This window comes from Lepus europaeus, chromosome 2, assembly GCF_033115175.1.
Source record: "Lepus europaeus isolate LE1 chromosome 2, mLepTim1.pri, whole genome shotgun sequence".
NCBI lineage: Eukaryota > Metazoa > Chordata > Mammalia > Lagomorpha > Leporidae > Lepus > Lepus europaeus.
In genome coordinates, this window is record NC_084828.1 from 175,593,974 (window position 1) to 175,609,338 (window position 15,365).

At 43.1% G+C, this 15,365-nt stretch overlaps 1 protein-coding gene across 3 annotated transcripts in view; it reads left to right on the forward strand.

Annotated features, from left to right (window-relative positions):
* TMEM108 (transmembrane protein 108) overlaps window positions 1–15,365 on the forward strand; it is a 366,810-nt gene that overhangs the window by 183,668 nt on the left and 167,777 nt on the right. The window contains exon 1 of one of the 3 annotated variants that reach the window (XM_062179808.1): window positions 13,129–13,196. The exons of the other annotated variants lie outside the window; for them this stretch is intronic. The gene's annotated coding sequence lies outside the window, so the exon portion shown is untranslated. Of the gene's footprint in view, window positions 1–13,128; window positions 13,197–15,365 lie in introns of those variants that run through there. 3 annotated transcript variants of the gene reach the window in all.

The following is a 15,365-nucleotide window of genomic DNA, read 5'->3' on the forward strand; positions in this document are numbered from 1 at the left end:
TCAGCTTGTTTGAGGAACCACCAGTCTTGGCACTTAGGGAAATCTTGTAATCCTTGCAGTCATCAGAACAAGGTAGAATTATCAGAACAGTCACTTAAAGTCCCCACAGATGAGGTCAAATATGTTACTGTATCCTTGGTTCCTGGAGCAAGGCATAAGGAGAAGACTTAACTGCTGGCGGGGCTGGCATTGTGGCACAAGTGGGTAAAGCCGCGGCCGCAGCGCTGGCGTCCTTTATGGGGGCTGGTTTGTGTCCCTGCTGCTTCATTTCTTTCTTTCTTTTCTTTTCTTTCTTTCTTTTTTTTTTTTTTGACAGGCAGAGTGGACAGTGAGAAAGAGAGAAAGAGAGAAAAGTCTTCCTTTTCCATTGGTTCAACCACCAATGGCCACTCCGGCAGCGTACTGTGGCCAGTGCACTGTGCTGATCCGAAGTCAGGAGCCAGTTGCCTCTCCTGGTCTCCCATGCGGGTGCAGGTCCCAAGGACCTGGGCCATCCTCCACTGCACTCTCGGGCCACAGCAGAGAGCTGGACTGGAAGAGGAGCAACCAGGACAGAATCCGGCACTCCGACCGGGACTAGAACCTGGGGTGCTGGCGTCGCAGGCGGAGGATTAGCCTATTGAGCCGCAGTGCCAGCCTGCTGCTTCATTTCTAATGCAGGTCCCTGCTGATGGCCTGGGAAAGGCAGCAGGAGATGACCCAAACGTTTGGGCCACTGAACCCACATGGGAGACCCAGAGGAAGCTTCTGGCATTTAGCTTCATACGGCCCAGCGCTAGCCATTGTGGCTATCTAGGTAGTGAACCAGCGGATGGAGGATCTCTCTCTTTCTGTGTCTCCCTCTCTCTCTGGAACTCTGACTTTGAAAATAAATAAATAAATCTTTAAGTACTGGAAATACCATGATCTTCGCTGGGAGACTGAATTTTCCTACATGTGTTAACCAGTGACCTGACACCATGCCCTTCAAGTGATAACAGTGTCTGTTTATATTAGCCCATCCCACTTTTGCCCAGTTTTTTCATTTCGTTGTAATATTTTAATCAAATAGTTTGTTTTATCAAATTTTGAAAAAACTTGTTTATTAGAGAGAGAGAGAGAGAATCAGTCTTCCATCTGCTGGCTCACTCCTCTAATGGCTGCAGCAGCCAGCTCTGGGCCAGGCTGAAGCCAGGATCCCAGAACTCCACCCTGGTCTCCCACATGGGTGGCGGGGGCTGAGGTACTGGAGCCATCATACACTGCCTTCCCCGGTGCATTAGCGGGCATCTGGTTTGGAAACAGAGCAGCAAAGTCTTGGAAACTTAAACTGGCACTCCAGTGTGAGATGCTGGCATTGCAAGTGATGGCTTAACCCACTGTTCCACACTGCTCATAGATCTTCCATCCAATGGCTCACTCTCCAAATGCCCTGAACAGCTAGAACTGGGTCAGATCAAACCAAACCTAGGAGCCCAAATTCAATCTCCCGTGACCCAGATATTTCAGCCTCTACAAGTAACATCAGGAATGGAGCCCGCACTCACTCAGAATGGGAGTACCCAGGCACTCGGATAATGGGATGCAGGCCTCCCAAGTGGCATCTTAACTGCTGCATCAAGCGCCCAACCCCATTATAACTTCATTCCAGTCATACATTCAGTAGACTGCCTACCTGAGGAACCACTGAAGGTAAATGATATATTTTGAAAGATTAACTGGAAACACAATTTGAAATTATCTTTTACTAGTCCAAGAATTCAGGAACGTTTATGTGGGATCAAGTGGGACAAAAGCAAACAGAATAGGAAGGAAAAAATGAGGTTGTGGTTAAAGGTCAAGATTAAAATTTATCAGCAACTATGATATTGTGAGTAGTTTCACATACTGAAATATATTGCCTTTTCAAACATGCCTCGTAGGTTTAAATGTTCTTTCCACCTGGAAAACATTTTGCCTATTGCAAAATTTGTAAAAACAGTGCACATCTTTCACTACTAATTCCTGCTGCCCAAATACACATTTTGTTAAGATCTCCAAATTCATCTTCTCAAGATGTTTTTCAGGCCCTGTGAAAGAAAGAAGACAAATGAATGAGTTTTCTGTGGTTGAAAATCTATTTCATAAGCAGAATAGGCAAAAAGAATATATTCCTTTATTTGGCATTGCTGCAATGTCATTTCATTTCCTGACCTACATATTCCGTCTTTAACATTAAAACTAGACATGTGATCCAAGTTCTTCACCTCACACAGGCATATGCCTTTCTCAAGTGAGTCAAGTGGTCCTACACACTTTAGTGCCAGAAGAATGTGTCATTCTAAGGAGCCTTAAACTCCTGGAACTCTGTTCACCCCTTGGCCAGCAGCACACCCTCCCTCAAGAAACGCAGGTGCACTCAGTGCCTCCGGAGGCGCACTCAGCAGCCCCTTCTCAGCTCGGCAGCAGAATTCACATTAATAATTCCCTCTTGGAGCGTTTTCCCTAGCAAATGAATAGTTTGGTCCCTTTTGTGTAGAATTCAGCATCTCAAGAGATCTGACAACCTATATTTTCTTTGATTTTTTCAAAGAGGCAAATATGAAGGGTAAGAAAGGAAAAGAACTCTATTGCTGGTTCTCTATTTCCTTCAAAGTATGCTGAATGGGAGCCTGGCCCCAGACGGCCAGAACTTTCAGATGGAGGGATCTGTGCTGCTACCTGCCTCAGATCTGTTCTGTGCTGACAGATACTCTGTCAGTAGTTCTCTAGCTGACAGATACTCAGTTTGCTAGAAAAGAGCCTTGCTGGGGTGGGTGTTAGTGGTTAAGATGTTGTATGGGGGGGCTGGCACTGTGGTGTGGTGGGTTAAGCCACCACCTGCAATGCCAGTATCTCATATGATGCTGGTTTGTGTCCCAGCTGCTCCATTTTCTTTTTTTTTTCCCCAAATTTATTTATTTGACAGGTAGAATTACAGACAGTGAGAGAGAGAGAGACAGACAGACAGACAGAGAAAGGTCTTCCTTCCATTGGTTCACTCCCCAAATGGCCACAACAGACGGAGCTGCGCTGATCCGAAGCCAGGAGCCAGGTCTCCCATGCGGGTCAAGGGGCCCAAGCACCTGGGCCATCCTCTACTGCTTTCCCATGCCACAGCAGGGAGTTGGACTGGAAGAGAAGCAACTGGGAATACAACCGGTGCCCTTATGGGATACCGGTGCTGCAGGCGGAGGATTAGCCGTGTGCCACGGCGCTGGCCCCTAGCTGCTCCATTTTCAATACAGCTCCCTGCTAATGCTCCTGGGAAAGCAGAGGAAGATGGCCCAGGAGCTTGGGCTCCTGCACCCATGTGGTAGACCTGGAAGCTCCTGGCTTTAGCTTGACTCAACCCTGGCTATTTCAGCCATTTGGGGAGTGAACCAGTGGATGGTATATCTGTTTGTCTCTCTCTCTGTCTCTCTGTCTCTGTCTGTCTCTGTATGTCTCTCTCTTTCTCCTTCTCTCTCTGTTGCTGTACCTTTCAAATAAATAAATAAATAAATAAATAAATAAATCTTTTTAAAAAAGTGTGCCTTATGGGTTACTCACATCCTGTATCGATATGCCGGGCTTGAGTCCTGGTTCCTCTTCCCATTCCATTTTCCTAGGAGACAGCAGGTGATAACTCGAGTAATTGTGTCCCTGCCGCCAGTATTGGAGATCCCTGTTGAGTTCCTGACTCCTGGGTTTTGCCTGATCTGACGTTGGTTCTTGTGGCCATTTGTGAAGTGAACTAACAGATGGAAGATCTCTGTGTCTCTCTTCCAAATAGTTAAAATAAAATTTAAAAAGGACCAGTGCGGGTAGGTTCTGCATCAGGAAAGCCTCTTTATATTGAACTTGGTAGTCTTCAGGCATTTGACCTCTAACCCTAAACTCTAACTTTTACAGTCGATAGATATAGATGGTGAGAAGAATACTCTGTTCCTGTTCTCTACAACTGCTACTGAGGATGCTCACGCTTATCAGAGATCTGTCTTGTGATCTTTTCTCAGATGTTAGTGACAGAAAAGGTTTGTGTTTGTAAATAAAATACATCCTTCCATTTATGAGCCAGAAATAAATGATTCCTGCTACTCTTTTTGCTTTATATTCAGGAAACTCCAAGGGAAATATATTGTCTGTATTCCATTTTCGGGTAAGGCTAATCCTGTCTTTCTCCACATACGTTTGTATCACTCTTTGTAAAATCTTCATTGTCCTTTTACAAGTTAATAATTCTTTTGTACAAATTACATCTAGTTATGTACTTCCTCACATCCCTTCTAAAGAAGGCAGGCATAGATTATAAATAAGAACCTTAGGGGCCGGCGCCGTGGCTCACTTGGTTAATCCTCTGCCTGCAGCACTGACATCCCATGTGGGTGCTGGGTTCTAGTCCTAGTTGCTCCTCTTCCAGTCCAGCTCTCTGCTGTGGCCCGGGAGGGCAGTGGAGCATGGCCCAAGTGCTTGGGCCCCTGCACCCGCATGGGAGACCGGAGTGGGGCACCTGGCTCCTTGCTTCGGATCGGTGCAGCGCCGGCGATAGCAGTCATTTGGGGAGTGAACCAACAGAAGGAGGACCTTTCTCTCTGTCTGTCTCTCACTGTCTGTGGCTCTGTCAAAACAACGACAACAACAACAACAAAAAACACCTTAAAGTTTAATTTATACTCCTAAGAGTAGCTTATCAGTCTACTTTAAATAAGATACTAGATTTAACACAGGGAGTGTATTTGGGAAATGGCTCAAAAGCCTTTGATTCATTTCTTGCATCGGGGAAGCAAAAGTAAGGGATGGTTGGTTGGTGGGCTCTGACCTGTTGTACCTTGTGTTCTGTTGAGTTCCTAACTTACACTGAGCACTTATGTGTGCCAGGCACTGGGCAGAGTGTTTTACCTGCCTCGTTTAAGTCTGCAGGCATGGCTAGTACCAGTTTTCCCATCTTACAAGAAACGCTCCAAGGGTCCGAGAAGTCACGAACTAGCTCGAGCACACGTAGCTGGTGGGTTTGATCTTGAGCAAGGAGCTTGCCTTCTTGGTGTTCCGGTCCTCACCTGTGAAACAGGTGCGTGCTTCTCTTCAGACTTCCTCCCAGGTCTCTGATGTTAGCCACTTCTCTCTTCTCCCTCCACCCTTGAAGGAACTAGAGCCAAGGAGAGGTTTCTATTGTGTCAGCTCTCCTAATCCTTTTCCCTTTATTATTTTTCCATAGCCACTGTAAGTCATGTTAGCCAGGAGATCAGATATTACTTTGTCCTAGGGAGGTAAAGAACTTTTGTTCTCCTTCATTGAAGTTCTGTTTCCTTGTGTTGATCATTATCATTCTTTACCTCACAAACATTTTAAGCTCAACTCAAACACATTTGATCCAGGTAATTCATTGTGATTGTGCTAAGGCCAGGATAAGGCTAGGTTCCTTTGAGCTTCTCACACAGTTTTATCACCAGCACATAATTTTCTTTTTCCTTGTGTTTCTGTTTAAAGGTACCTTATTGAATATAGAGTGTTGATTCTTCTACATTTAACTCAGTGCTAACAGCATTGTCATTCATGCCTGAACCAAATTTATCTAACATTTGTCATAAGGCAAATCTCAGCCTTTGTGATTAAGGAACACTGGACAGCACCTAGCACTGTGCTAAGGGACCCTTTTTAATGACAAAATCACCAACCAAAAACATAAAAATGCAAAAAAATATGGAACTATGACTACTTATTTATAGTATGAAAGCTGAAATGAAAAGGCAGAGCATAATCTTGTCATTTTCAGCCAGGAAGGTATGTGTTGGTTTATTGAAATTTTTCAGCACAACATACAGCACAACATACCAAAACCTATGGGATCCAGCAAAAGCAGTGTTAAGAGGAAAGTTTATATCAATAGGTGCCTACATCAAGAAATTGGAAAGGCACCAAATAGATGAGCTTTCAGTTCATCTCAAGGATCTAGAAACTTGGCAGCAAACCAGACCCAAAGCTAGTACGAGAAGAGAAATAATGAAAATCAGAGAAGAAATCAACAGGATTGAATCCAAAAAAATTACAAAAAATCAGCCAAATGAAGAGCTGGTTTTTTGAAAAAATAAACAAAATTGACACCTCATTGGCCCAACTAACTAAAAAAAGAAAAGACCCAAATCACTAAAATCAGTGATGAAAAAGGAAATGTAACAACAAACACCACAGAAATAAAAAGAATCATCAGAAATTACTACAAGTATTTGTATGCCAGCAAACAGGGAAATCTATCAGAAATGGATAGATTCCTGGACACATACAGCCTACCTAAATTGAACCAGGAAGACACAGAAAACCTAAACAGACCCATAACTGAGACAGAAATTGAAACAGTCATAAAGGCCCTCCCAACAAAGAAAAACCCAGGACCAGATGGATTCACTCTGAATTCTACCAGACATTTAAAAGATGAATTTAAAGAATTCATTTAAAGAATCCAATTCTCCTCAAACTATTCATAACAATCGAAAAAGAGGGAATCCTCCCAAATTCTTTCTATGAAGCCAGCATCACCTTAATTCCTAAGCCGGAAAAAGGTGCAGCATTGAAAGAGAATTACAGACCAATATCCCTGATGAACATAGATGCAAAAATCCTCAATAAAATTCTGGCCAATAGAATGCAACAACACATCAGAAAGATCATCCACCCAGACCAAGTGGGATTTATCCCTGGTAAGCAGGGATGGTTCAGTGTTCGCAAAACAATCAACGTGATACACCACTTTAACAGACTGCAGAAGAAAAACCATATGATTCTCTCAATAGACGCAGAGAAAGCATTTGATAAAATGCAACACCCTTTCATGATGAAAACCCTAAGCAAACTGGGTATAGAAGGAACATTCCTCAATACAATCAAAGCAATTAATGAAAAACCCACGGCCAGTATCCTATTGAATGGGGAAAAGTTAGAAGCATTTCCACTGAGATCTGGTACCAGACAGGGATGCCCACTCTCACCACTGCTATTCAATGTAGTTCTGGAAGTTTTAGCCAGAGCCATCAGGCAAGAAAAAGAAATTAAAGGGATACAAATTGGGAAGGAAGAAGTCAAACTATCCCTCTTTGCAGACGATATGATTATTTATGTAGGGGATCCAAAGAACTCTACTAAGAGACTATTGAAGCTCATAGAAGAGTTTGGCAAAGTAGCAGGATATAAAATTAATGCAAAAAATCAACAGCCTTTGTATACACAGGCAATGCCACGGCTGAGGAAGAACTTCTAAGATCAATCCCATTCTCAATAGCTACAAAAACAATCAAATACCTTGGAATAAACTTAACCAAGGACATTAAAGATCTCTACGATGAAAATTACAAAACCTTAAAGAAAGAAATAGAAGAGGATACCAAAAAATGGATAGAGAGCGGCAAGATGGCGGAATAGGAAGGGAGCACACTGATAGTCTGGGAAGAGACAGTTTAATAAAAGTGGAGATACTGCAGGTTCAAGGAAGAGTAGGGGAAGAAACAGCAGAGGAAACTCTTCCAGAACTAGTGTTTCACAGTAGACCTGCGTGGAGAGCGTGGGAGCCCACAGTTTGGGACACCAGCAGCAGACTCAACACACCAGCGCTGGAACGTGAGGTGAGCCAAACCTGAATAGCCCGAGACACCAGCAAGGAAGCGGAAAGAGGAGACTAGAGCGAATGAGGCTTGAAACCCCGTGGGGACAAGTTCACCTGGCTAACTAGAAGAGAGAGAGAGAGAAAAAAAAGTGACCGATACGGACACGAGTTTCTCTCTCTCTGCTCACCTCTCAAAGGTGAGCAAGACAAAGAGCAGGTGCCATTTTGGACATACGTCATAAGCGGGGCAACCTTAGGTCTGCACCCACCCTCAGCCAAGCAGAAAAACCTGACTCTGGGGTGGGGGGGTGAAATAACAGGAGATTGGGTCCTAGTGAATGTGTGTTGCTAAAGAACTGAGACTGTGAAAAAAGAGACGGTGGGGGAGAGAACTCAGGGAGTTCACGTGAGTGCTCTCCAGAGAGGTAACAATTCGGTAACCTTGGCAACCCAGTGGGAGCCTGCAGGAGAATTGGAGCCCACACTAGGGCAGCAGAGATTCCCTGTGTGGTCCTTGGGAAAGAGCTTCCGATCTCTGGCTCCTGTGGGTATATCATTCGCCTGCTAACTACCTCTAATTACTTTCAGCTCTGTGGAATTACTTCCCTTTTGAATCAGAAACAAAAAGAAAGAGAGAGAGACAGAGATTTACCACGCCTAACCTGGGAGAGTCACCTTTGGTACACCCTCAACCCTGAGGAACCAAACAGAGCTCTCAGGCCACACCCATCTCAAGCCTCTAAGGCTCCATTGAAAGCAGACAGTCCACTTAATCTAGAGTCATAGTATAACAAGAAAAAACACCACAGTGAAGAAACCAAAGAATATTTCCAATATGCCAAACAACAAACGTAAAAACCGAGGTAACAAGAACAAGGAAAACACTATGAAACTCCCAAATGAAAAAGACCCCAATTCAAGATTATGAAGATGATGAGATAGAAGAAATGCAAGAAGCAGATCTCAAAAAATTGATAAGAACATTAAGAAGTTCTCAAAAACAAATTCTTGAACTACAGAAATCCTTAATGGACAAGATAGAAAATCTCTTGTGAAAATGAAATATTAAGGAGGAATCAAAATGAAATGAAACAACTAGTAGAACATGAAACTGTGATAGTGACGAGAAATCATAATGAAATGAATAATTCAATAGACCAAATGACAAACACATTAGAGAGCCTTAAAAACAGAATGGGCGAAGCAGAAGAGAGAATATTGGACTTAGAAGACAGAGCACAGGAAAGTATACAAACCAAAGAAATGAAGAAGAAATTAGAAATCTAAAAAATATTGTTGGGAATCTACAGGATACTATTAAAAAAACCCCAACATTCGGGTTCTAGGAGTTCCTGAAGGCATGGAGAGGGAGAAAGGATTAGAATGCCTCTTTAGTGAGATATTAGCAGAAAATTTCCCAGGTTTGGAGAAGGACAGAGACACCCTTGTATAGGAAGCTCATAGAACCCCTAGTAAACATGACCAAAAGAGATCCTCACCATGACACGTTGCAATTAAACTCACCACAGTGAAACAGAAAGAAAAGATCCTAAAATGTGCAAGAGAGAAACGTCAGATTACTCTCAGAGGATCTCCAGTTAGACTCACAGCAGACTTCTCATCAGAAACCCTACAAGCTAGGAAGGAATGGCGAGACATAGCCCAGGTACTAAGAGAGAAAAACTGCCAGCCCAGGATATTATATCCTGCAAAGCTCTCATTTGTGAATGAAGGTGGTTTTGTTCTAGTACTATTGGTTGAAATCTGTAATTAACACACAATTATTCTTAGGTGTTTAAATTTTAACTGAAAAGTGATCCCTGTTAATATAAGAGTGGGAAAGTGAGAGGGAGCAGATGTACAATTTGGGACATGCTCAATCGTACTTGCCCCAAATGGTGGAGTTAGAAACGTGCCAGGGGATTCCAATACAATCCCATCAAGGTGGCATGTACCAATGCCATCCTGCTAGTCCAAGTGATCAATTTCAGTTCATAATTGATCACACTGATAGGTCTAAGAGTCAAAGGTATCACACAAACAAGACTAGTGTCTGCTAATACTAACTGATAGAATAAAAAAGAGAGAGAATGATCCAATATGGGAAGTGGGATACACAGCAGACTCATAGAATGTCTTCATTTGTCTCCAGATATTTTGTAATTTGCCTTTCAACTTCTTCTTTGACCCAATGGTTAATTAAGAGTATATTTTTTGGCCGGCGCCGCGGCTCACTAGGCTAATCCTCCGCCTTGCGGCACCGGCACACCGGGTTCTAGTCCCGGTCGGGGCACCGATCCTGTCCCGGTTGCCCCTCTTCCAGGCCAGCTCTCTGCTGTGGCCAGGGAGTGCAGTGGAGGATGGCCCAAGTGCTTGGGCCCTGCACCCCATGGGAGACCAGGAGAAGCACCTGGCTCCTGCCATCGGAACAGCGCGGTGCGCCGGCCGCAGCGCGCTACCGCGGCGGCCATTGGAGGGTGACCCAACGGCAAAAGGAAGACCTTTCTCTCTGTCTCTCTCTCTCACTGTCCACTCTGCCTGTCAAAAAAAAAAAAAGAGTATATTTTTGATTTCCATGTACTTGTTAAATTTTCTGAAATTTCCCTGCTCTTAATTATGATTGGAAAAGATAAGTAGTTAAAATTGTTGACTTGTTTTATGGACTAACATATAATCTATCCCAAAGAGTGTTCTGTGTGCACTTGAGAAGAATAGTGTATTCTACAACTAATAGAGTGAAGGTTTAACTGTTCACTACCTAGGTCCAGTAGGTATGGAGTGTAACTTAACTCAGTGTTTTGTTATTATTTTCTGTCTGATGATCTAGCCACTGCTTTTTTTTTTTTAATCATCTATTTACTTGAAAGTCAGAGTTACACACACACAGAGAGAGAGTGTGTCTTCCATCTGCTGGTTCACTCCCCAATTGGCCACATCAGCCGGAGCTGCGCCGATCTGAAGCCAGAAGCCAGGAGCTTCTTCTAGGTCTCCCACAGGGTGAAGGGACCCAAGGACTTGGACCATCTTCTACTGCTTTCCCAGGCCATAGCAGAGAGCTGGATCAAAAGTGGAGCAGCTGGGACTCAAACCAGAGCTAGCCACTGTTGAATGAAGGGTGTTGATATCCCCTACTATTACTGTATTATAGTCTATCCTTTCAGATAAATTAATATTTTCTTTATTTAGGGGCTCTAATATTTGCAGTTGTTATATTCTTGATATATTGGCCCTCTTACCATTATGCAATGACTTGCTTTATTTCTTTTTACAATTTTTGTTTAAAGTCTATTTTACATAGCTATCCTTGCTATCTTTTTGTTTTTTTTTTTTAAGATTTATTTATTTGAAAGTCAGAGTTACAGACAAAGAGGAGAGGCAGAGAGAGAGAGGTCTTCTATCCACTGGTTCACTCCCCAGTTGGCCGCAGTTCCAGAACTGTGCCTGTCTCTGAAGCCGGGAGCCAGGAGCTTCCTCTAGGTCTCCCACGTGGGTGTAAGGACCTAAGAACTTGGGCCATCTTCTACTGCTTTCCCAGGCCATAACAGAGAGCTGGATTGGAAGTGGAGCAGCTGGGACTTGAACTGTCATCCATTTGGGATGCCAGCACTGCAGGCGGCGGCTTTACCCACTATGCCATAGTGCCAGCCCCTTTTGTTTCTTTTTGTTGGAATATCTTTTTCCATCCCTTCAGTTTCCGTCTCTAAAAGGGCCTGAAGGTGAAATAAGTCTCTTGTAGGCAGAATATAGTTCGTTCTTTAACAAAAAAATTCAGCCACTCTATGACTTTTGCTTGGTAACAATACATTTATGTTCAAGGTAATCATTGGTAGATAAGGGCTTTGTAAGATGAAAAACATACTTTTCCTCTCTTGATACATCGTTCACCGCTACAGTTGTGGCACTAGATGTGGGGTATTTCCCCACACATGAAGCTGTTCTGCAGCAGATACCAGTTCAGTTTCCTATAATTCAATTTGATTCTGAGACTATCTGAAAATATCACATCTCACATGGTAAGAACTCAGTCGTGCAAGACTGTCCACCATTTCAGATGGCAGTTCCATGTAGTACGATGTCACCTGTATGTCTGACTCACTGATTATAAATCAGGGCTCTCAGTACCCCTCCCTTGGTTCCAACTAATTTCTAGAATGATTCACAGAGCTCAGGGAGGCACTTCACTTAGTGGTATTATTAATACAAGATAACATAAAGGATACAGATGCTCTGCCGGATGAAGAGATACGTCTGGAGCAGTTCTGAGCTATTGTGGTCTGTTTTGTGTAGCCCTAATAAAATATCTGGGTCTGAGCGACTTGTCAAGAGACTGATTTGGGTCATGATTCTGGTGGTATCGCACTGGCGTGCTGGTGAGGGCCTCCTGGCTGCATCACAATATCGCAGAGAGGCAGAAAGAGAGCCAGCCATGATTGGAGGGGACATGTGTGCGAGGAAAGAACAAGAGTCTGGAGGAGGGCAGACTTTCTTTCATAACAGCCTGTTCTTGCACGAACTAATCCACTCTTTCAAGACCTAACCCACTCCAGGAGACCAGTATTAGCCCTTTCTGAGGGTGCTGTCCCTACAAGCTAATAACTGCCTGCTAAACCCTCTCTTGTAAAGATCTGCACCACCTTTCAGTTCTGTTACACTGGGGACCAAACTTCTAGCATATGAACTCTTGGGAAAAATCATACGAAGCCGTAGCTCAAGCACATGGAGTTGGTGTATACTAATCCAAGAATGTGCGTGTGTTCACCGACCCACAAGGTCTCTGAACGCTATATTCAGGCATTTCTTTGGAGGCTTCCTCACATGCACATGATGGATTATTAACTATTGTCAGCCTCTCTCCATTGTCTGGAGAATGGCAAATAGGGCTGAAAGCTCCAAGTTTATAATCCTGGCTTTCTCTTTTTGGTGACTCGCCCCTGGTGCAGGACTTCACCAAGAGCACCTTATTAGAACAGAAGGCTCTGGTCCAATGCTCATCACTAAAAGGAGTATCAAGCAGTGGTACATAGACCAAATATTAGAACAAAAGACTGCACTACCACTCCTGTTACTCAGGAAGTTATTACTATTTTAGGGGCTCTCTTCTGGAGACTAAAGGAAGATACACCCCCCAACACACACACACACACACACACACTATTGTTGTTGTTGCTTCACAGATTTAATATTGATATGTTGTTAATTGTTTACTGGTTGTTTTGTAGATAGTTTGTTTCTTTATTCCTCTCTTGCCGTCTTCCTTTGTTAACATGATTTTCTCTAGTTGCGGGCTTTGATTTCTTAGTTTTATCTTTTGTGTATTATCTACTGTATGTCTTTTTTTTTTTTTTTTGACAGGCAGTGTGGACAGTGAGAGAGACAGAGAGAAAGGTCTCCCTTTTTCCGTTGGTTCACCCCGAAATGGCCGCTGTGGCCAGCACACCTCGCTGATCCGAAGCCAGGAGCCAGGTGCTTCTCCTGGTCTTCCATGCAGGTGCAGGGCCCAAGGACTTGGGCCATCCTCCACTGCAGTCCCGGGCCACAACAGAGAGCTGGACTGGAAGAGGAGCAACGGGAACAGAATCTGGTGCCCCGACCGGGACTAGAGCCAGGGGTGCCGGCGCCACAGGTGGAGGATTAGCCTAGTGAGCCACAGTGCTGGCCTACTCTATGTCTTTGCTTTGTGGTTACCATGAGGCTTACATAAAACATCTTATAACAGGCTATTTTAAGATAGTAACAACTTTGATCACATTAAGAAAATTATAATTTTACTCTGCCCCCACTCCATTTTTAGTTTTTGATGTTATAATTTATATCTTTTTATATTGTTTATATCTTAAATTTTCATAGCTGTTATTTTTAAGTTTTGTCTTCTAACCCTCATACTGAAGATTTAAGTGATTTACACACGACTGTTATAGAATTCTAATATTCTGAATTTGAGTATCTTTTATCAGTAAATGTTATACTTCCATATGTTTTTGTGTTACTGATGAGATCTTTCCACTTAAAGAATTCACTTTAGTATTTCATATAAGATAGGTCTGGTGGTGGTGAAATCCATCAATTTTATTTATCTTGGGAAGTCTTTGCATTCTTTTCTGAGGGACAACTTTTCCAGAACCAGTATTCTTGGTTGGCAGTTTGTTTTGTTCTGTCAGCACTTTGAATGTATAATTTTCTCTTGGCCTATAAAGTCTCTGCTATTGAAATCTGCTGCTAGACATTGAAACTCTCTATATGTGATTTGTTTCATTTAATTGTTATTTTCAGGATCCCCTGTCTTTGATCTTTTTGTTTGATTCTGATATATTTTGGTGTGTATTATTTGTATTAACTCTCTTTGGAGACCCTTGACATTTCTATACCTGATATTTACACTGTTCCCCAGGATTGTGAGGTTTCCTGCTATTATTTATTTTTGTTTCTTTGTCTCTTCTCCTTTAACCCTTGTGTGTCTTCTTATAACCTATGTTTGAGTCCACGAATTTTTCTTCTACTTGATCAGTTCTGTTATTGATTCTATTGCATGTTTTATTTCATTTATTGCATGTTTTAGCTCTCAAATTTCAGATTTGGAGATTTGGAGGTGTTGTTGCATAATGGGTAAAGCCAATGGCTGTGACAATTGCCATCCCATGTGAGTGCATCTGAGTCCCAGCTACTCCACTTTTGTTTTTTTAATCAGCAATTTCCTTTTTTTAAAATATTTATTTGAAAGTCAGAGTTACAGAGAGAGAGAGAGAGAGAGAGAGAGAGGCGTCTTCCATTCGCTGGTTCACTCCTCAATTGGCTGCAGCGGCCGTAGTTGTGCTGATTTGAAGCCAGGAGCCTCCTCTGGGTCTCCCATTTTTTTTTTCTTTAGGTTTATTTATTTGAAGACAGAGTCACAGAGGGAGTGGGAGGGACAGAGAGAGAGAGAGAGAGAGAGAGATCTGTCACCCACTGGTTCACTCCCCAGATGGCTGCAACAGCCGGGGCTGAGCCAAATGCCAGTAGCGAGGAGTTTGCTTTGGGTCTCCCACATGGAAATAGGGGCCCAAACACCTGGGCTGTCTTCCGCTGCTTTGTTTCAGGCCATTAGCAGGGGTCTGGATCAGAAGTGGATTAGCTGGGACTCTTAACAGGCACCCAAATGAGATGTCTGCTTTGAGGTGGCAGCTTTACCTGCTGTGCTATAATGCCAGCCCCTCAGCTGCTCCACTTCTGATCCAGCTCCTTGCTAATGCTCCTTGGAAGGCCCTAGTGCTTGGGCTCTTGCACCCATCTGAGAGTCCTAGATGGGGTTTTAGGCTCCTGGCTTTGGCCTGGCCCAGCCTTGGCTGTTGTGGTCGCTTGAGGGAAGTGAACCAGCGAATGAAAGATCTCTTTGGGTGTCTGTCTTTCCTTCTCTCTAACTCTCTCTGCCTTTCAAAAAAATGAGTAAGACTTTTTAAAAATGAAATTTTTGGGTTTTTTCACCCATAATCTCTCTCTCTGTTAAATGTGTCATTTTGGTCATTTAGTCTTCATTTTGTTGAATTGGTTTTCTGTGGTTTTTTTAAAGCTAACTGAGCTTCCTTAAAACAGTTATTTTGAGTTCTTTGTCTACCAGTTCCTAAATCTTCATTTCTTTAGGGACAGTTCCCAGTGGGTTAATTTGTTCCATTGGTGATGTCATCTGTGTTGAATTGTTCTTAATCCTTTTGTCCATGCATTGATGTCTACTCTATTTCATTTATTGTGGGACTTATTCCAGCATTTGTTGACTAGTTGACTAGCTTTGTTTACCCTTAACAGTCAGGCTGTGCAGACA